Below are 22,054 nucleotides of genomic sequence, written 5' to 3'. Positions count from 1 at the left end.
TAATATGTTTTCTCTAGTTACTGTGTACCTAGTCTTATTCTGAGTTCTTTGTGATTAACTAACCTTGCCTTTGTTCCCCATCTTATACATTAGGAAACTGAGGTCTAAGGAGGTCACACTAATTCTCAAGGCCAAATTAAGTGTCAGATTTTGGGTCCCAGAGCCCCAACTCTTTAAATAAAATTAAGTAGAATCTGGGAATTATCCCCAGTCCCTAAGGGCTTACCATAGTGTGTTCTAAATTTTATTACTAAAACAAAAAACATACACACAGACACACATGCAGAGAGAGAGAGAGAGAGAGGAGAGAGAGAGAGAGAGAGAGAGAGAGAGAGAGACTGTGAGCATATACAGAGCCTGCCAATGCTCACACTGGCAGGGAAGGCAGCTGCCCTCCCCCGTAGCAGAGGTCTAAGGGTGTGGGCCTGAGAGAATGATGGATAAATTGTCACTGGAGAGGGAGAGGGAGAGGGGCAGGTTTATGTCTTAGTCCATTTTATTTTGTTGTAACAGAATACCACAGACTAGGAAAATTAGAAATTTAATTTATTTCTTTATTTGATGAGGCTTGGAAGCCAAGGGCATGGCACAATTCCTTTGCTACGCCTTTGCATGACGGAGACTCGGAAGGTCAAGCATGTGCCTGGAAAAGGGAATCTGAGGGACGGGACTCTCTTTCTTATGAGGGGCTGCCACAGTAACTAGCATCCACAGGCAGACTATTAATACCTTAATCTGTTCATGACCCCCTCTTAACGGCCCCATACCTTAATACTGTTAAGATGTCAATTATGTCTTAATGTGAGTTCAAGAGCAGTCAGAGATAGAAACTGAAACTGTGACCTTTTTTCCCACAACAGAGGCCAGGCAGTGGCCCTTTTGTTAGAGGAGACAGTGGCCTTCCCATTCCCAACCCAAAGCTTAGTCTAAATCTGAAGGCCTAAGCTGCCAAAGTCAAGGGACATTAAGGTTAGAGTAACCAACTTGTCCTGTTTTGCCCAGAACTTTTCCACATTTCGTCTCTGAAAGCCCCACACCCTGGGAAACTTGTGAACCCCAGAAAAATTGGGACAGTCAGCACCACGATCAAAGGAGAAGTCATGGAAAACTCTCTCACCCCTGCCCCGAGCCCATGGGCCACATTTCTCCCATCCCTGTAACAGCAGAAGGTCCCCAAACCCTAGCTGTCAAGCGTAGACTGGTTCTCACTATTCTTAGCCCAAGAACAGCGAGGCCTGTGTCAAGTCCCTAGATTCCATCTGCACAGTCCCATCATCTCCCTAGGGAACAAACTTGGTGGTTGGATTCATTCCTAGCCTTGGGCAAAACGTCTGGGCCTTTTTCATCTTCCGTGAGATGACAATACTCTCTCTTCACTCTAGACTCACTGGCTATGGGCTTTGGGATGCAGGGGAGGTGGTCAAGATGGCTTTCTCTGTAAAAAATGACACAGAGTTAAGTCTTCCAGTCAACAGACACACAAAGCATTGTGCATGACTCAGTTTGGGAGGAAAAGAAGCTGTAACACGTCTGAGATATCCCCCGTCCCAGGCTGGCTCTTCGGAGGGGTCCTAGGCTACAGTCTTCTCACTACATGTGGTCCAGACCCATTTAATGATATGAGCAAATAAACTCTGAGCACTCAGAGAAAACAAATCACCACTCCATCACAATACTTGGGGCAAATTAGCTCAGCAGACTGGACCAGAGACTACTCCATGACTCACTCTCACCCGGAGTAAATAAGGGAAGATTAAGTACAACTTGATCGAATCACACTGAAGCTTGGCATAGCGCAACAAACACATCAGCTTGAAATCTCACATTAGGAACACATAATCTCATAAAATTTATGACTGTTATTGCTCACCACATATGTTTCTGAGTTACTGTGTGCTAGGCTTTGGGCAAACCGCATTGCTGGGGTCTTGAAGGGGGCCTGTCTGCTGATCCAGAATGTATTTCAAGAAGGAAGACGCGTTCCTGTTTGACACCGTCTGGCATGATCTCCAGCGGGGCCTGCCCTTTGCAAGGAAGGGGGATGCAGGGGGGAATTCAGGCGTGTGCCACACCCCAAGTGGGCCTCTCTGTGAGTCCTAGCATAGGTGCTGATAGAGAGATGGGCAGATGCGTCTTCTCCCCTTCTCTGGACCTTAGTGTTCCAACCTGTGATACATGTCGGCAAAAATGAGAGGCGCTATAAGTCTCAGAGACTAAGATCTTTGCAGGCCTTGCATTCTAGGAGTCTGTGAAAGAGCGTCATGGACGGTGTAGTTAAAGAGAAGTCGGGGAATGTAGTGATATCCATCTCCACACGGTAACACTGCCCACACCCAAGGGCGTGGTCCCAGGTGCGGACCTGACCGGCGATAAGGATTAGGTTTGGGGCTTGGAGCTCTCTCTTGCTTCCTTCTCGAGAAGCATCCTGGTGGCAGGGTCGGTATCCTTAAAGCTGGAACCCTCGGCAGTCATCTGTTTCTTGTGTAAATACACTCTCCCCAAATAAACTTCACTTAACCTGCACAGAGTCTAGTGAATCTTGATTCCCACGCCCACAGGGGAGCACTGACCCGCTGCCCTCCAAACCCAAAGAATCCAGACTAGGAAGTGGCCAAAGCATCACCCTTGAGATCAGTGATCAGTTAGGGTGTGGGAGATGGGGGTGTGGCTTATGGAAAAGCAGATGGAGTCCCAGAGGCCACAGGATGTCAACCCAGGGGAGACGGCTGGGTACTGAGAGAGGCCTTCTCTCAGTCCTGCTGCTCAGGCAGCTAGAGCAGAAAATCAGGATAGTTTTCAAATGGGCGTCACCACGGAACTCCACTCCCATTAATCAAAGCTTTCTTTATCTGAGCCCAAACGATTTCTCTCGACACGAAGGCCGCCCCACCCCCCACCACCCGGCTTCAACCCTGAGACTGTGGATGGTACAGTGATGTAGGGCGGGGTCCCCACATTCCAATCTGCATGACCTGAAGGTCCCTCTGGGTCCCTTGACAGAGGACTTCAGGTCTGACGGCAGGGACTCACCATGCAGACTCATTGTAAAGCCAGAGCAACGGGGACAGGAGTGAGTGCCTGGTGTGGGGAGCCTTCCTTTTCAGGAGATGGTCTCTGGGGTCAGAGACCAAGAAGGAGGCCAAGGTCTGTAAGCCCTTGACTCACTTGCTAAAGCTCCAAATGGAATAGGAGATTCCCAAGCTCTCAAGTCCATGTCCCTAAGCTGTCACTCGTGAGAGAACACACATGTAGGTGGAGCAGACGACGTTAGAAGAATGTGCGGTGTCTTGTCCTTTCTAGGCTAGCCCGGATCTGTCCGACCACCTCCTCTCCACACTGTCTCACCAGGTCAGTCCCCCTGACAACCAAGGTCTGACCTTCTGACGTTGTCAGGGCCGGCTTCCAGCTCTTCCCTGGTGAATCTCCAGCACCGTTGAGAGAGAAACATTTTTCATTCCGCTTGTTCATTTTCATGATGATTTTCACAGCCAAATTCTGGGAAATCCACGATAATAAAAGCCTCTATTCATTATCCGTGTTCTTTCAAATGATCTCAGTTTGATTTGAAGTCTAGTTCAGTTAATATTTTGTCTTAAAAAATAGTAGTGCTGTTTTTTTTTTTGTTTTTCCTGATTGCAACTCAGATATCAGCTGAGGACCGTCCTGCCCCCCAGCATCTGCGAAATGTCTGATGGCAGATTGTATTTTTCAAAAAATGTCCACAACAATGTTTTCAACCCCACATGCTCATTCTAAAGCTCTGTGACTCTTCCATCAGGAGATGAGGGCTGGCTCTTCTCCTCTTGAGCCCGGGTGGGCCTTTTGACTGCTTTGACTAACAAGGCACACTAGACTGTCCAGGGTTTCTAAGAAGCTGGGTCAAGGAGGCAGGACAGTATCCAAGGTGGCCTCTCTCATGATGCATACCCTTGGAGCCACCGACAGTTGCATAAGCAGCCAGCCACTCTGGATCCTGGTTTTAGGTCTCCACAAACATCTGAGGAAGAAGCATTTGGGTGAGTAGTGCAAAATGTAAGGTCATGCTGAGTTGCTGGGATTTTTCTTGTCCTGCCGCCGCCTTGCCCTAAATAAGCACAGAGATGCTACATTAGTTATTAAATGTTGGCCGATGACTAGGGCTTCTTATTGGCTAGCTCCTTCTTAATTATTAACCCATTTCTATTAACCTATATATTTCCACGTGGTCTTATCTTACTGGAGAATGTCTGGTGCGTCTTACTGTTTTGCAGTCTTCCTCTGCCTACATTTCCCAGAATTCTCCTCATCTCCTCGTATGGCCTATCTCCCTCCTCTATTGGCTACAGTGTTTTATTCATCAACCAATAAGAGAAACAGAAGGACTTCCCCCATCGATACTGCTAACCACCAGGGATCTTGTCACTTTGCTCTCTTTTCTCCCATCTCAGCTGAATGTCATGCTCTTCTCAGGTTGTTTGGGGGAACCCATACTCTTTACTTTCTGTGATGAAGAGAACTGATCTCCCTCTAGATGTCTAGTCTGAAACTTCTATACTCAGCCACATCAAGAGTCCAGCCTTTGCTGGGATGCCTTGAGCTGTAGGCAGGCAGTGTCGCTTATGTGTGTAAGTTGTAAAAGAAATTCAGAGAATGAGAGAAGGGGATCAGAACTGCCCCCAAGCTTACCTCCTATGAATATTTGATCATTGCCCTATTGCTACGCCGCAATTTTGCATAGAATGGCATCACACTATCCTCGCTGCTCAAGCCTTTCCCCAGGCACCATTAGCAGGGATGCAGCTTTGTATTTGCACAGTGGTTGTATAAACATAGCACCATCTAATCCTACTGCACCCATGAGATGTCCGTGGTTTGTTATAATTTACCTTCTTTTACATAGGGATGTTGATGAGAAGAAAAACGTGGATGTGAGCCTAGGTGCCTCCGACTCTCTGAACCTTTTGTCCAAACTGGCATCTCTCTGTGAAGAGGCTCTCTGGGACCTGCATGTCTGCACCAGAACGAGCACCAGACTGGTAGACTGCTCACTCATCTGCTGTAGCAAGCTGAAGAGACTTGAGCTTTCTGGTGGTTGGTTTGTTTGCCTGGTGAGGATGGGTTCTGTGAGGGGCCCTTTGCCAGCGTGTACATCAAGAGAGCTTTGCTTTCCAGCCACCCTGGGGATGGCCGGCTTCTGGTGAGTTCAGCATGAGTCATCTGCCTCCCCTGGAGTGTTTATGGCAAGTCACGAGTGCTGTGTCTGCTGAGGCCATCTGGGAAAGGAGGATGTACTTGGGAGCTGTCTGTTTGTCCTCTGAACCTGGAGGGGACTTCATCAAGTGGAGAGTCACTCTTTTCCTAGGAGGGAACATGGAGGCAGTTCTCCTCCTCCTCCATACAGTTCACTGATGAGCAATTTTCTAAGCAGAACCCCTGGAGACCAGCATCTGCTCTGGCCCCTTCCCAAGCTGAGGTGGAAGACCCCACACTGGGAGGATGACACCGGGGAGGCATTGACCTTTCCTTTGATGACATCCCTGGGCCTTGAGCTAATTGTGAAGGAGACTTCACAACTGAGTTATCATTCTGTCACTCAGCTGCTCCCACAGCTGCTCGTTCTTGAGAGAGGCCAAGAGCAGCCAAATCCTCCCTTCCCATACAACCATGCTAAGATCCACCCACCCCTGCCTTCATGATTGCCTTTGACTCCAGGGGCTCTAAGATAGGAGGGGGAAGACTGAGCTTTGAAGGCATCAGCCCAGAGTCCAGTCCAGTTACCTGGCAACCCTGGATGCCATGCTTTCTCTATTATCTGAGCCTGGGGAGCCCCAGCATCTTAGGGGAAGCATCCCTTGAGATTAGAGGCAAGCAGCTTCAAGGTGGCCTTAGGAGACGATACCAGGGGAGCATGTGTGGCAGGAGAGAGAGAAACCAGTGAAAGGTGAACACCAAAAGAGGCTGATCCTATTGCGAAGCTACGCCAAGAATCAGCCACGGCTCCTCTCCTCCTTTTGAATGATGAGACTATTCACAACTGTTACTGGTTGAGGACCCCTTACTCCTAGTGGTGTGTATGGGGGGGGGTCACATTCATGTCCCTCTGGCCTGCTTCATGCACAAACAGAACAGGTTTCTGTAGGCAGAGCTGCTGTACATACTATATATAGCACAGGCAGGTGAGCAAATAGAAGAGCCAGAGGACATGTCATGATACCCAGTGTCTCAGCTGCAAGCGCCCCTGAAGTGATGGGAATGACCACTTTCATCCAGATTGGCAGTGGGGATATACGCAGATTTTATTTATTTATTTATTTTTCTCAGCAGGCAGTGAACTTGGTTGAGCAGAGACCTCAGATCTCTGCATGTGTGCTGTTGAGGGGTCAGGAGAATTCTTGGGCAAGGGTTAGAGACTGAACTTGGGGGGCAAGGGAGCTCCTCTTCTCATTATTTATTCAAACGCATCCCCTCTGTTTACAGTGATCACAGCTGTCGCAAGCTCTGTCCTCTTGCTAGAACGATCTTGGGTTTTCTCTCTGAGGTCTTGCTACTCTGCCACATAGCAAAGCTGCCCAGGCCATCCTCCTGTGGCCTCTTTGAAACCTGACTGTAGGTTCTCATCCACTCAGATAATAGGCTGGATACAAGACCCACACACAACTAGAATTTAGTGAGATGGCCACATAAAAGCTATGGTCAAGTCAAGAACAAATTCTGGATTCAGACAGTCTGTCCCATTGTCCAGCCACTCTTCAGTTACCTCGGTGTCCCTGTTGCTGTGGCCTTTCACTGTGTGTGTAGTGCAGGCTTTCAGTTTAACCCTGCTATGACAGTCATCCGATGTCCCTGTTCTTGGCTGGCCCTGTTTTCTCAAACGGGCCTTCTGTCCTTAAAAAGCCTGAGAATCTTCATATTCTCATTCCACCTTCTACTCGGCTAAATCTTCCAAAGAATCCACTACTGATTTTCCTTGGGAGAACAGCAATATTTCTGCATGGGAAGATGCCATTCAGGTGTTGAGATTTTTCTCCATCTAGTCTCAGTTCCAATGGACGGGTTTCTCTCCACCCAATCGGGTTCCTGCAGCCCCTATGAAATAACCACTCTGAGACTTAGTATCTATTCATAACTGTTTGTCCATTGGCTTAGGCTTCTTACTGGCTAGTTCCTTCTTAATTATTAACCCATTTCTATTTATCTGTGTATCTCCACATGGTCTTGGCTTACCGGGGATGCCCAGGTCTCGGCAGCTACAAGGCATCTCCTTGACTCTGCCTACTACCTTTATTTCTGTTTGGATTTCCCACCTGGCTAAGTCCTGCCTGCCCATTGGCCAAAACAGCTTTATTCATCAACCAATAAGACAAACATATTCACAGCAAACAGAAGGACATCCCTCATCATTCAAGAGTGTCCAGTTAAGAGTCCTTAGAACTCAATGCGGTATGGTAAGCCTGTGCTAAGTGGTGGTGGTGTAGTGTCAATTCTACCACTGTGTGGAGTTTATCTTTATTTGAAAGATGCCCTCAGGTTTGACTTAAAAGATAGATACTCCACATCTTAGTAACTGTGGCTGGAAAATACAGGCATCTTATACTACCTTGAGGTGTCACCGCCTCAAGGAAACCATCCTCTTTTTTTGGCATCTTCCTATTGCCTGCTGCTCCTGTTCCAGGATAACCTCTGCACAGCCATGGACGGGGGGAGGGGGGACTCATTCTCTAAACACGGGTGCCTGACGTGTGTCTGCTGAATGAGTATTTATTTCTATTTCTGCCCACACAATTTAATGTTTCTCGTGGTAGGTACCTGGCTTTTGGGAAAGACTCAAGGGCTTAGGTGTATGAAGGACACAGAGTTACTATATTACTTCTAGGTGAAAGAAAGACACTCCTTTCCCCCTTTTAAATCTGATTAAGTCAACCCTCAATTCTTATTCCCCTCTCTTTTATTGTCAACTGTAGGGACTCCAAAAGGTTAGGGAATGCTCTCGACCACCCCCAACAACGCTTGCAGTTAGAAGTGATCATAGGACACAGTGTCAACCAATGAGCTGGGAGGGGAAATTTGCCATTGCTGTTCCCTTCCTCAGACACAGCTTAGAGGTATGAGAACATGAGGTAGTGGCGTGAAGAAAGGACTGAGATCCACCGGCCAGTTTCGTTCTTCCCGAACTTGAACCAGACATTTGCCTCCAGGCTATTGGTTACAAGGCTCCAAGTAAGTCTTGGGGGGGGTGTGGTTATTGTGGTGCCATTCTTCCAGAGAGCTGGTGGGGTACTTCTGATTCTCTTCAGAGTTGTCTGTCATCAATACTCAAGGCATGTTTAATCTAGTCATTCTACCACACACAAATGGAAACATCCCCTCCGTGAAAGGAAGTTAGACCAGGCATCAACTGATATCTGACAGTTCCATGCTGAACCCCACTCGGGCTGAGCTTGCTAAGGAAGCATGAGAACCAAATAGAAACAGTCCTAGGGCATTGTTAATATCTTCTGGGCAAAAAGGGTCAGAAAAGGGGGAAGGGATGAGGACATACAGCAATCAGAGGCTCAGGGGCTGAAGAAGGACACCAAATGCTGTGGACAAGGCAACCGGCAAGTGAGAACTACCTGGGAATGAAAGTCAAGGTCTTGGGCATTGCAAAGCTTACATATGAAGAGCGACTTGCCCTGAGCTTGTGGCGGGGGCTGATTTTAGAGGCCAGAATAGTCACTGTTGGGTGGGAAAGAGGCATTTTCCTCTTAACCTGCTACGGATTCGGAATTTAGAGGAGCTAGCATCTGCCAGCACACATGAATTGTACATGTATGTGCCTTTGGCTGTGTATGTTTGTACATGAGGCCCGGAGCTCCAGGCTGGTTGAAGGAAAACCTGTTCGGTCAGAGTCTAGCCCTACTGGACTTCAAGACCCCAAATAGAATCTACATCACCTGGAGATGGGAGGAGAAGAGGGCCGCATAGGAGCCACTCCTGTGTCTGGCTTGTGCCCACATCCATTATTCTCAGAGGAAGCTGTAGGATCAAGATGATTGCACCCACCTTGAAGACCCTGAAAGAGGGCTTGATGAGGCCAGACCTTGGGATGGGCAGAGCCACTTGCCATGACAAACTTGGATAAAGAAAGTCACTTAACCTTTGAGAGCCTTAATTGACTATCTGGAAACAAGGGCTGTTTTGGGGGTTGGGGGCTGGGGTGATAAACCGAATCTGCTTAGTCCTCAGGGTTAGAGTAAAGGAGGAACTAAGGAAGACTGGTGAGTTGTTTTTGGTTTTTTAAAATTGTCAAGTACCGTGACAATTAAAGGGTTATAATTATTTTCCACGACAATAATAATAAGCTAAATTTGATTCTGGCATAAAAATGCAAATAGCTGAAACTCAGTGATGTAGAACAGATCAATTTGGGGGAAATTATACTTCATCTGCATCTCGCAAAGCTAACAGCAGTGCATGTTGCCACGGTTCTGAGAAGGACCAGAAGAAAAGAAAAGTTCATTAATTCAGCAAGTCCACCCAATTTCTGTCGAATCAAAGGCACAACGATTTATTCATGAGTATGATGCTGAGCTTGGGGGAACACTCGATGATTAAAATATATTCTCAAAGTCTTTAAGACACTTTAAGCAGTAATTTGCATCCTAAACAGACCTCAGCGACCCAACCTCCTCAAAACCTTAGATCACGATACAATGCAAAGCCAGCAGCTGGCTGGCAAGACTCCGCTGGTATTATAAAGCAGTCTGTGGGTCCCTGTTTTGCTTAGACAACAGGCTGGATAAACAAGTGTGCATAGCCAGGGATCTCACCAAGAGAGACATTCAATCAGGCTAACCCAGCTCTGCTTTGGCAATTCTTTCTAGGCCAGTCCTGAATTTAGATATGCTATCCTATTATCCAACCATGTCACCTACCATATGACCCAATTTTAAGTCTGAAAGAAAACGTCTCTGTTGCTATTTGGACACCTAGTTTTTTCTTTAACTTGGTTTCCCTTGTTGAGGCTACAAAAGCGCCAGCAACCTAGAATTCCTCTGCTTGTCCTGCCCCCCCTGCGCCACCCCCAAAGGGCCCACCATCCTTAGATGGCTGACTAAGCCCCATGATCTGAGGACACTCAGACGATGCTCTGGAAACTCACTGCTGCTCATGTCCCTTGAAGAAAGTCAATTATTTTTGGTGAAGAGGAAGTGTCCATGGGCACCAACTCATGACATACAGAGCGAAGAAAGTCAATTATTTTTGGTGAAGAGGAAGTGTCCATGGGCACCAACTCATGACATACAGAGCTGTATTGGGCTCCCTGCAGAGAGAGGCTGTTAGGGAATTTCAGGATTTCCTACTAGCTCCAAGGTGGTCTTGATGCACCAGGAGCGTCATCAACTTTTTGGCTTTCTGTATAAGTTCTCTGCCTGTGTGGGAGGCCCAAGAGAAACTGACTCTATTATTCCCTCACCCTTCAGCCTGTTCTTCTCTTTGCCAAGGCAACTCTACCACCAACTCCTCCTTGGCTGTATGGCCAAGTAAAGCCGCATACCCACATTTCACACAAACAGGTGCTCAGAGCTCCACGGACCAGCTGGACCAACAACCAACTTTCAGATCCCACTTAGGACACAGCCACAGCATTCTGCGATTTGGATTATCTAATCACAGATTTTCTATCCTATAGCTACCCATGGGCCAAACCACGTGTTTCAACTTTAAGGCTTAAGAAACACGACCCTTTAGTTCTTTCTCATTTCCAGCTGTCTTTGAGCTCAGAGCAATCTCCTACACCTCTTCTGCCAAATGCTTTCTAGGTCAAGCTGGGTGACAGAGAAAGCTTTCGTGTCCCCTCCTCAACTCAAGTGTCACACACCCATCCAAGCCAGAGGCCCATGTAGACGGAAGTTTCTGTCCCACCCGGTCCCACAGCCGTTTAGTCCCCAATAAACACACAGAGGCTTATATTAATTATAAACTGTTTGGCCAATGGCTCAGGCTTCTTGTTGGTAGCTCTGTCTAAATTACTAACCCATTTCTATTAAGCTGTGCATCTCCACGTGGCCTTGAGTTACCCATGATGCCCAGAACTCTTCCTCCCTCGGCAGCTATATGTTGTCTCTCTCGTGACTCACTCTCTGAGTTCCTCTTCCAAGAATTCTCCTAGTCTGGTAGCCCCACTTATACTTCCTGCCAGGCTGCATCCTTCCTGTCCATTGGCTGAAACAGCTTTATTCATCAATAAGAGAAATATATATTCACAGCATACAGAAGGCCATCCCCCATGAGGCCCAGGGGTCAGATTTCACAAGGTTTAAGCCCTTGAACCAGTCTTGCTTATTTTCTCTGCATTTGTGCTTCTGAGGTCTTCCCATGTTGTTTCTAATTTATGATGTCAGAAAGGGGAGTAATTAAAAACCCCTGATCTACAGATAACGGAATATCGTGGTGGTTGTTACATTAAAAACCACCCAGCATTTATCCGTAGTGCACGAATGGACTTTGGGAGTCCATTCCCCATGGAGGGATATACTCTCAGTCTAGATACATGGGGGAGGGCCTAGGCCCTGCCCCAAATGATGTGACAGACTTTGATGATCCCCATGGAAGGCCTCACCCTCCCTGGGAAGGGTGAGGTGGGATGGGGGGGGGTTTGCTGAGGGGCCATGGGAGGATGGGAAGGAGAGGGAACTGGGATTGATATGTTAAGTAAGATTGTTTCTAATTTAAATAAAAATTTATAAAAAATAAAAAACCACACAACTGAGAGGGGTTTGGAAAAATCTTAGAAGGCCGTGGGACTCGGCTTTGTACGGTGCAAAACTGGGCAAGTTCAGAGCCAAGAAACCCTGAGACTCTGAGAGTGAGTTCGGCTTCCCTCCCAGTGAAAACACACCAGGGGCTGTGTGCACACTCGCCACCATCTTCATCTGGAAATGTTGGAGCAGAGCAGGGGTTGCTCTTCGGATTGGGGACCTCCGGACACTCCACTCCCCATGATTCTTGCCCAGAGCTATAGCTATCCGTCCAGATTTGCAGGGCAGCTTGATCTGTGCTAGGTAACCTTGCTCACAGGGACGCCCAATGGCTTTGAGTAGCCATAGCGATGAGGGAAATGCAGGGGGCACACCCAGTCTGAAATCAGCTCTAGGGTTGCTCACCCTCTCATCGACAAAGGTTGCTGGTCTTTCTTCCCCAAGGATTGGTATAGGTTCTTCTAAATATCCTGGCTAGGTTCTGTGGCTCCCTTGGCAGGGGCGGTGGGGGAGGGGGGTATGCTTCGATACCGAACCTCCTTCCACTGCATCATGGGACATACTTGTAGTTACAGATGCACTATACAAATCCTGGCTACTCCCTCTGGAGCTGTAAGATGGACAGCCACTAAGTCAGACATTTGGTGGCTTTGGAGCTACAAGTCCTCTGAACACGATAGAAACCTTTTTTTGCAAAATACCAAAACCTTACAATTCGGCTGTGTGCAACCAAGAAGAAAACGTAGGTCAAGATACCTTCAGATCACCCAAACAAGTGGTTCTAATCAGACCACATCCAAGTTTAGGTTGAGTCCAAAGCCAAGTAGTGTGAGGGTGTCCAGACTTGGTAAACAAGATCCTTGTGTCCTTATCTTCAGAACCGTGTACTGTACCCTTACACCCGGCCAGTCCCAGCTCGGTGGGAAGTCGGGTTGTGCCGTGTTGTCTCTCCTCATGCTGTATTTTCTCTCTTGCCTGAAACCTCCCAGGGAACTAACACTGATGAAGAGTCTCTCTTTTGGGTGCCTTGCATGGACCCTTCCTGTGAAGCTTTTGCATTTGGAGTAGCATTTAATGTATACAAACAGATTCAAAGGCCTCGTGATTGCAAGCCTCACAATAACAACAGCCCCATGCCATGGCAGCAGGTCCCCCCTACTCTCCCCCTGCCGGAGAGAACAGGCCAATAAGTTGAACTAGCCTTAGTGAGTTTGTTGTTGACCCCTTCCTCGATAAAAATAACGTGTTTCTTAAAGCAGCATCCTCATCTGTACATTCAGGGTGCTGTGAGCAAATGCCCTGCAGAAGTAGTCTGTGGGAATTGGGGTTTGTGTGTTAACTCACAGTTTTAGGGGACACAGTCAATCAAGGTGAGGAAAGCATGAGGGCCAGGCACTGTCCACGCACGGTGGTAGGAGCTTGTGGCAAAGCTTGTTACCCACTCAGCAGATGGTGAAGCAAAGGATAATAAGGCTGGAACTTCTTCCAGCCATGCCTCCTAAAGGTTCTCACTACCTCCAAGACAGCACTGTCTTCTGGAAAACAAGTGTTGGGCATGGATGGCAGGGTGGGATGTTCACATTGTAACTGTGTCTCTACGGACACAGACATCTAATGCTGACGTCTGGCTTGAAAAAGAGATTTTTTTTTTTTTTTTTTTTTTTTGTAGTCATCGTTCATTTAACCCAGCATTCATTTGAGTCTACTTTTCTGGGAGCCGAAAAACCATATTCTCTTTTCTAAAGCAGTAATTTTGATGCCCTGTCCTGAAAGCCATATTCTTCTGTAAAACAGTAATTTTGATGTCAGAGCAGTTTCCACCACTCCTCTCTCAAGCCTTCCCCGCTCTTCAACGCTTTTGTCTGGTTCGCCGACACTTGTTTGTATATAAGCCCAATAATTTAGCTATCCCAGAGGGTGCTTCTGGGGCTCAGTTCTATGATTATTGCTTTAATCCAAAAAGTAGAAGTTTGTGCCTTAGGCAAAAAGTATCACACTCATCCATCCCCCAAATGTAACCTGCACAGAGCAGGGTTTACTTATGGCTCATTTTAAATTGGATTGCAGGGTAAATCAAACTTTGGAAGAATGGAAACCTCTTACTATATATTCTGGTAAGATTCGTCAAGCCGGATCCTCCTTCCTTGGGGTCCCCACCCTCTTCGCTAATTAGAAGTGGTCATGTGACTGAGTTCTGGCCAGTGAAATGCCAGTGGATATGTCTTGCATCATTCTGTAGACATGAAGTGTAAGAGTAGTCCGTTATTTCTTCCTCTTCTGGCTTGACATAAATGGATCCTGAGGCAGTGGAAGGTTGTGCTGAAGGTGGAAGAGCAGCTCACCATGCAGAACAAATACTCGGTGCCCTTTGAGAATTCCAACACGTCTGTTTATTGAATCAGTTAGAATTACCATAACCTTAACGTCGTAATGAGGACATTCTTCAGTGTGAAAAACTTTTCTGCTTTGTTTGGTGTGGGACCAGGGACTAACCCGGGGCTCCATGCATGTTAGGCAGCACTCACCTGGGAACCACATCCTGGCCCCTGAGAAACTAACTTTTCTTCTTCAGACACTTTTTCATTTCCTTCTTCCCATCCCCATTGTCCCTCCCTGGGAGTCTGTGCTTCCCAGCCCTGAATCCGTGTAGGACTGATTCCCTTAGAAGCGTGACCTGCTTCACATTCCTTTCAGGGGGGAGGCTGTTCTTTCTGCCTTGATATTTTGGTAAATTTCAAAGCCTTGTTGCTGACATGTAAGTTATGAATTAGTAGGTTATATACACTCCCCGCCAGTTTTACTTGGCCCCCAACGAAAGCAAGCTTCCCCCTATTCTAGACTAAACGGGACAGACACATTTTTGAAATGGGAAAAATAATCTTATGTAACATGATTAAAATAAGGCGGTCTCACGGTGCAACGTTCAACCAAACAGCGTCCATGTATTGTATTATTCCTCAAGAGAAGAGAGACCCCGTTGAATGAAATCACCTACCAGCTCTCAACTCTCAGTGACGGGACCCACCCCTAGCTTTTCTTTCAAGCCATAGCCTGCTTCTTATCTCCTTCGGGGCTGCTGGGCTCCACAGGGCAGCACAAGGATCCAACTGCTCTGTCGTAGGGGATTCCACTGCAGATCAAGGAACTCTCTGTAACAGTGAAAGGTGCCAGCCTATAATGTGACATGAAACATCACTTCCAGTCACAAGTCTTTTTCCATATCGAGTCACACAGTCCCCACAAATTTGGAGGAAACAAGAGAATCCTGCCAACGGCCCTGGAGACAGAGGAAGCCTGGCTGTGGCCAAGTCCTCAGTGCTGGGACATGAAGTCCCCTATGACAGTTTCTGAGATTGGTTTCTTAATGCTTATGCTATGAACTTCCGGTAAGTCCTTTATTTATTTATTTATTTATTTATTTATTTATTCTCAGATGCAAACCTCTTTTCCAGCAAGTCATTTTGTCTTTCTTTTTTCCTGGCCTCAACTACTTAGAAAGAGCACAGTGCAGGGGACCTGGTGTCCTTTAAGACTGACCAGAGCAAAGGCAATAAGATAGCCTTTCTCTCGGGAGTTGACCTGGGAGGCCCACCCCAGTAGAGGGGGATGTTTTTAGCATCATGTTCCCTACCTCTCTCTATCCCAAATCAGACAGCTTCCCACTATGATAAAAATATCCAAGCCTCTGTCATTTTAGCAAGATTTAATTAAAACTGCCCTAAATTAAGAAAATCCAGTCATTGTTTGCATTCCTAGATGCCTATGTTGAGTCGAGACGCACGTAAGCAGAGAAATGAAAAATTAGCTTAATCTTTTGGCTGCAGGGAAGAGTGTGAATTGGTTTTCTGTCACTCGTAGGAACATCTTGTGTCTTCCCCTCAGCTGGGTATCTGATGGGATTGCTTCTTCCCACCCCGCTGAAGGCCTCTGAGGACAAGTTGCTGCTTGTCTCTGCCCTGGAGAAACCTCCAGAGTCCAGACAGACCCGCTCAGGGTCCAGGGGGCAAGAGGTTCCTCCTCAGAACAGCTGTGGCCCACCCAAGCTTTCAAGCCGCTGACAGCTGTTCCCAAGGGGCCCTCTTTTAGAAAAGGGCTCTCTCAACATATGGGACTTGTCACCCTCAGAACAGAGCTGTGTGCTGGGGAGGTCAGTGTTCAGGAACCTCCGTCTTGGAAGAAAGAAAGAAAAAAAAAAGACTCAGGGAAACTTCCAGAATCCCTGGGTGGAAGGAATGGCTGTAGGGAGGAGGCTGTGAGCCTGGTGTTTCAGACATGGCATCGGGAGTATGTTTGACTTTCAACTCCAGCACAGGCTCCTAATCCTTAACGATGGGCCTCAAGCCCTTCAGATAATCATGGTACATTCCCCATGGGTCTGCTGTGTGAATTAACCTCATTCCTAGATGTTGGTCCTCAGAGCAGTGTCTGGCTTACAAGTATCCAATAAACGCTAGCTTTCATGGTTATTGCAAGGGACCCTCCTTTTCAAGTTTCCCTCTACCTCTGAGAACCCCACTTGGCTTCCAACGGATGTCTCTCAGGCAGGCTCACCGGCAAACGCTGGAGAAACTTTGGGTTTTATTTTTAATCTAAGAAACGGTTCACCTTGAGGGATGTCGACTGGGGGGTAGGGGCTCTCCAAGCAGGGGTGGGACCTCGAAAGCAAGCTAGGGTTTGGGTCCAGCAGGAAGGCTGTCACGAGGAACAGCTTGGAGCTAGGGAATCATTTAGCAAACCCAGAGCAGACTCAGGCCCTGAAAGTAACCATGGAAACAGGAGCCCACAGAGGCATCCAGGGTGTGGGATGGGTAGGTGGGCGGATGGATCGATGGGCGATGGATGGGTAGAAGGGTGGGTGGGAGTTTCTTTCACTGCAGAAGGGTAAGGGCTTGGGCAGCAGCTGTAAGCACCTTGGAGCTGAGATTTGGGGAACTGGGAGGGTGTCCTAGGCAGGCAGCTGGGCACAGTGAAGGACAAATGGGTTGGAGCAGAAAGTGGAATCTTCCTGAAATTTATCCCAAGTTCCTAGCAGGGATGGGGTCCAGATCAAGGCAAGAGGAGGGAGGAAATCTTAGATTGGGTTCTTGTGTTTCTAGCCTGACACAGATTCCTGTGTGTGAGCCTCACTCTCTGCGTGGACATTGCTGGGGTCTCCCCAGACGCTTCAGGCCTCTCCTCGGCTGTCACTTAAAGACACAGAAATGCAGCTGGTGTGGTAAGAACTAGTCCAGTCAAGCACCTCTGCCCACCATTGATGTTACCCTTGGAGTCAGCACGGGGCTGTGGTGAACCTGGGCATCTTGCACCAACTGTGTGTGTGTGTCTCCTGGTTTTGTAGCTTCAAAGTCTGGCTGTCAGACTGTGGCCTCCATTGTTCTTCTCTGTCTAACTCCTTACTGCTTGTTTAACCCAGGATCCACGCAAGACCCTTCACATGCACACCGTGGTAAAGGTCAGGGCAGAAAATACACCGAAGAAAGAAAAACAAAAATTCTAGCCCTTCCTCTGAGCTAGGCCAGGGACCCCAGGGGGGGGGGGAGGAGCACCCTGGGCCATGATGTCCTTCCAGGTGAATAGGGGCTCTGTAGTTCCCCCTTCCCATCCGGGAAGAAAAGGGTACAGGGTGTCTATTGTAATCCCCAATTTCTTTGTCTCTTATATCATTACCACCCACCTATGGTTATATGTGGCAAGTGACTGAAGTCTGGACAAGAGACACGGACAGAAGTGGAGTCTGCCACTGCTAGACCTGGCCTCAAAAACATCTAAACATCTTGCACCACTCCTCTCTACTATTTCTCAGCTTACTGCAGAGGATCCTTGGAAATGACTTACAGGCATTTGGAGCTGGGTCCAGGGATCGCCTGCAAAGGCTATGCTCCAGCACCTATAACAGGAGTGAGCAACAACCCACTCATTATGTTAAACCTCTGAGACCAGGAGGCCTTCTTGTTGTAGGAGTCAGCCCACCATCCTTGGGATAGTTAAGAGGCAGATTTTGGAACCACAAAGGCATGTTTGTGTCTAAGCAGCCCTCATTCAGTGGACACCAGTAAAAGAAAGCAATAACAGTACCCAGGCTAAGACGGAGGCAAGCCGTGACCTGCTGGGACAGAACACACCAGGAAGGCTCACCATCCACATTAGCTATGGCTGGTGTTCTCAGAGCTGCAACGCATCGGGCCTTGGTGCCTTTAATTTTCACAATATTCACACATTAGGGACTGGCATAGGTTTAAAGATAAGAGACTCTAGCCATAGGAAAAAATGGGAGTCCAGGTACCCTGGCTGGAAACGTTGGATTGGAAAGGACTAGAGCAGGATTTTGAGCAACTTGCCTACGTTCTCTCTGCTGCTATGTTCACCATGACCATCAAAACCACCACGACCACCAACAACCACCATGACCAGAACCATCACAACCACCACAACAACCACACGACCACCATGACAATGATGCTGATAACCACTACCACCATGAGCCGCTCATTTCCTCCCCTCTCTTAGTCTTCACCAGCCGCCTGCCACAGAAGATAGCAAGGACCTGCCAGCTACTCGTGCTTCTACAAGAGAGCCTAATGGTAGGTTGTCCTGATGGAGGCTTCTCTCTGGGCTGAGAGAATGGGGCCAGAGGAAGGGCTGGAGGCTCCAGTTATCTGTTAACTACCCATGGGAGAGTGGCAGGGGAGGAGAGGGAAGCAGACAGAGAGGAGCCGTACTGGGTGTCTATCGTGGCCTCTGAGGCAGACCAGGTCAGACCCCGAGGCAAGGGAGGGCAAGGCCAGGAGGCATGGCTTTAGCAGCCATGTTGTTAAGTTTTCCTTGTGGTCACCTTAAGTCTGAGCTTAACTCAAGCTTTCCTTAATTATTCTAGCCGGAGGGTGTTCTGGAAAATTCAGTGAAGTGTGCCAGGAAGCAAAGCAGTGGGGCTGACAGACAGAGAGCTCCAGAAGAGGGGCCTTGGAATAGGAAGCAGGAGGGACAAGACCCTGACCCTTGAGGCTGGTGTGAGAAGCCTCCCCTTTTTGTTAAGGGTTCCTTGACTACAGCCTCTGCCTATCAGCCTGGAGGGAGTGCTGCTGGAGAGAGAGGGGGTTCCCTTGGGGATAATTGCAAATGGCTAGGCAAGGACTCTCACATGAAAGCCCTCAGTTCTTTGTCGGGAAGCAATCCCAAAGCTGCATAAGTATTTGCTGCTCTCTCCTGAGAAAACACTTAATGAGCAACTGTATTCATAATATCCAGCAAAACTTCATAGAACGTATTTTCCCCAACTTTCTCCTAATCACTCCCATCTCCTATACACTTTCGTTCCTTCCCTCTGCAGCACTTGTCTTGTAAGGCCAGAGGCCAGGGACTTTTCCAGGTCTGTGGTCTCCACTGCCTGTTCCCTCCATCTCTCCCAGACCAGACCTGCCTCCAGCCCAGGAGCTTCCGTGGTAAATCCACCAGAAAGGCTGCCTGTCTGCCTTCTCCTTAGTCCTTTTTTGAAATTTTTAAAATTTTATTTTACGTGCCTGGGTGTTTTGCCTGTGTGCATGAATGTGCACACAGGTCAGAAGATGTCGGATCTCCTGGGACTGGAGTTTGCTAACTGAATCTGGATCCTCTGCAAGAACAGTGTTCCTAACTGCTGAGTCATGTCTCCAGCCCCCTAGTCCTTATTTTTATATGTGCACCTGTATCTGCACCTGTTCATCAGGGGCGGTGTGTGTGTCTGTTTGTGAACATACATGCACATGTATGCAGAGAGCAGAAGTCAACCTTGGGTGTTGTTCCTCAGGTTTTTGAGACCGGGTCTTTTATTGGCTTGAATTCACTGATTAGACTGACTGGGCAGCAAGCCCCAGAGACCCCCCACCCCCCAGCTTCTTTCTGCCTTCTCCAGGGATGGGATTATAAGCTCGGGGCACCCATGCTTGGATTGTCACGTGGGTTCTGGGGACTGAATGCAGGTCTTCATGTTTACACAGCACCTTGCCCACTGAGCCATCTCTCTATCCTCCTCAGTCCTCCTGATCACTCTTGGCATTATAAGGGCCTAAGTAAGGAGCTGGCCCTTGTCTATGGAGAAAAAGAAAGTATAATTACTTCTAATTGCAAATGGATTCTCTCCAAGGTAAAGGATTCCTAGAGCAGCAGGAGCCCTTCTGCAAAGACAGAAAGAAAATAAAAGCCCACGGGGCTTTCATCACAGGCAGGCACTGCTACTCTTGGTGCTGACCTCAGGGAGCAGGCTCATGGCACACAGCTGTGTGGACACCTACACTAGTGCTGGCTTCACATTAGGGTCACACTGGGAGCTTTTGGGAAAAGCTGGGGATTCTGGATCAATTGGTGTGGTCCAGGGCTCAAGGCATTATGGGAGCTTTGACTAGCTATGAGATCCACTGGATGGCCAGATCCAATCATTTGCTAAAGAGACACCCCCACAGCTTGGAAGTGTCTCCAGTCACAGCCTCTCTCCTTTTCCTTCAAGAGGAGTTGAAGTGAAGATTTTTTTTTCTTTTGTCATGGAACAATCTCATGTAGCAACTGGAGCCCTGGTCACTCACCCTTTCTTGGTATTCAACAGCTGTTTAATATATGCTCGGTGACAGCACAGACAGGAGCAGTCTGGGAGTGGGGGTGGGGGTGGGGAGTCATGCCTCGGAGGAGCTGACATTTAAACAGGTCCTAAGTGACAAGAAAAAAAAAATCTGTCACGCGAAGCTGTCGTGATAATAGGTATAAAGGCCACAGGGACAAAGGGGTCATATGGCCAGGGCACAACACCCAGTGAAGAGATGAAGTTTGAGAGATGGCCATGGAGAGTCTTGGAGCAGGGACAGCCAAGAGGCTTCCCTTCTCAGTGTATTAGGAAGCCCCCAGGAAGGATTTTAGAGGGCAAGACATGGCCCTCTTGTATTTGTATGGGACCCTTGGCCTGCAGTGGGAGGCAAGCCAGTGGGTATCAGGATAGGTGTGGGTGAAAGTGGTCTACTCTGTCAGGGTCAGGGACCGGAGCCCAAGGGAAGGATGGGGCCTGTCTCTTCTGCAGAGTGGCGAATGTAGGTCAGGCAGCCCAGCTCACTCAACAGGCCGCTGAAAGCATCCCCCTCGCCTGTCAGGGGAAGGCTGAGTCTGCCCTGTGTGGGCTCAGCTGAGATCTGCAACCCGAAAGGGAAGCAGAGAGACAGTCACCCAGGTGCAAAGATCTGGGTCACCACCCAGGATCCCCTCATCCCCCTTCCCAGAATGCCTTTCCTGCTCCTCCACTCCCTCACTGTCTTCCCCAGGCAAGCTAGACATACACCACCAGTGAAGCAGGCAGCTATATTTTAAGATCAGGGCTCAGACCTCTAAATAAACCATAAACAAAACCAGCTTCCCCTGCCACAGAAGGGGGGTGGGGTGGGACGGCTCCATTTCTCTTCAGTGCCTCTGCCTGTCACAAACACTTCACCCTCTGCAGAGGCATACCCCCCCCCCCCCATCCGGGAGCTTCTGCTCGGCCTTTCCAAGAAATACCTGATGTGCCCCAATCCCTGCGGGCTCCAAATTCACTTCGATACTCAGGGAAAGGTGGGTGTGGGTTTTGTCCTTGACCCTGGCCTCACAGGAAAAGCTAATCCAAGGCAGGTAACAGACCAGGGGCTCCAATGCAGACTGGGGTGCGCACGAGGATAAGGGTCAGTAAGGAAGACCCGAAGTCTTTCGAATGAACACACCGGTGCTGAGGCCACACTGTTTACATAGCACACAGCCCGGCGTCATACACACGTACTACACCGATGCATGTCCAGTCCCCACCACCACCACCACCACGGCACCCTGCATGCGTCTTCCCATCCATCAGAAAGGAGACTCATTTGTCAGTGTTGTTCACAGACATTGGAAAGTCTCAGGCCACACACGTGCACAGAACTCCGAGCACCCCCCACCCCCACCCCTGCAGCCCACACTGGCCTGAACATACGCGGTACCCATACAGGATTCTCCAACAGAACTCGATGACTCCTGCCCAAGCCAATAGGACCTGTGCACACCTCCCCACCCACTTGCCCCACCCACACCCCTGCCACAGCTCAACCTGTCTTCTCCGACAGCTCCTGCTTTCCAATAACCCGAAGAGTCCAGGTGTGGGAAACTTTTCCTCAGGTATCTAGAAGAGGAACCCATAGATCCTATCCGCCCTACACACCCGAGTCGTCACTCATTCATTGCCTGTCTCTTACAGACCCGGAGAGGGAGAAAGTCACCGTAGGCAACCGTCTGCCTGAGCCCTGGGGGTGCTGGCAATAACAGCTGTCCCCGGAGGATGCGGAGGGAGGGGGAAAGGTGTCAGCTCCGTG

General features: G+C 48.6%; 1 long non-coding RNA gene across 2 annotated transcripts; it reads right to left on the bottom strand.

Moving 5' to 3' along the window:
* Nucleotides 1-525: 525 nt before the first annotated feature.
* LOC118239373 lies at nucleotides 526-5,479 on the bottom strand. 2 transcript variants are annotated; one of them, XR_004771335.1, is made up of 2 exons: nucleotides 4,866-5,479; nucleotides 526-4,084 (listed from the first exon to the last, which is right to left on the bottom strand). It is a non-coding gene; the product is annotated as an uncharacterized LOC118239373 (long non-coding RNA). The 2 variants fall into 2 exon arrangements; XR_004771334.1 differs by having other exon boundaries at nucleotides 526-3,997.
* Nucleotides 5,480-22,054: the final 16,575 nt, after the last annotated feature.

This window comes from Cricetulus griseus, chromosome 10 (genome assembly GCF_003668045.3).
Source record: "Cricetulus griseus strain 17A/GY chromosome 10, alternate assembly CriGri-PICRH-1.0, whole genome shotgun sequence".
Lineage (NCBI taxonomy): Eukaryota > Metazoa > Chordata > Mammalia > Rodentia > Cricetidae > Cricetulus > Cricetulus griseus.
This window is presented reverse-complemented; position numbering and strand designations above follow the sequence as displayed.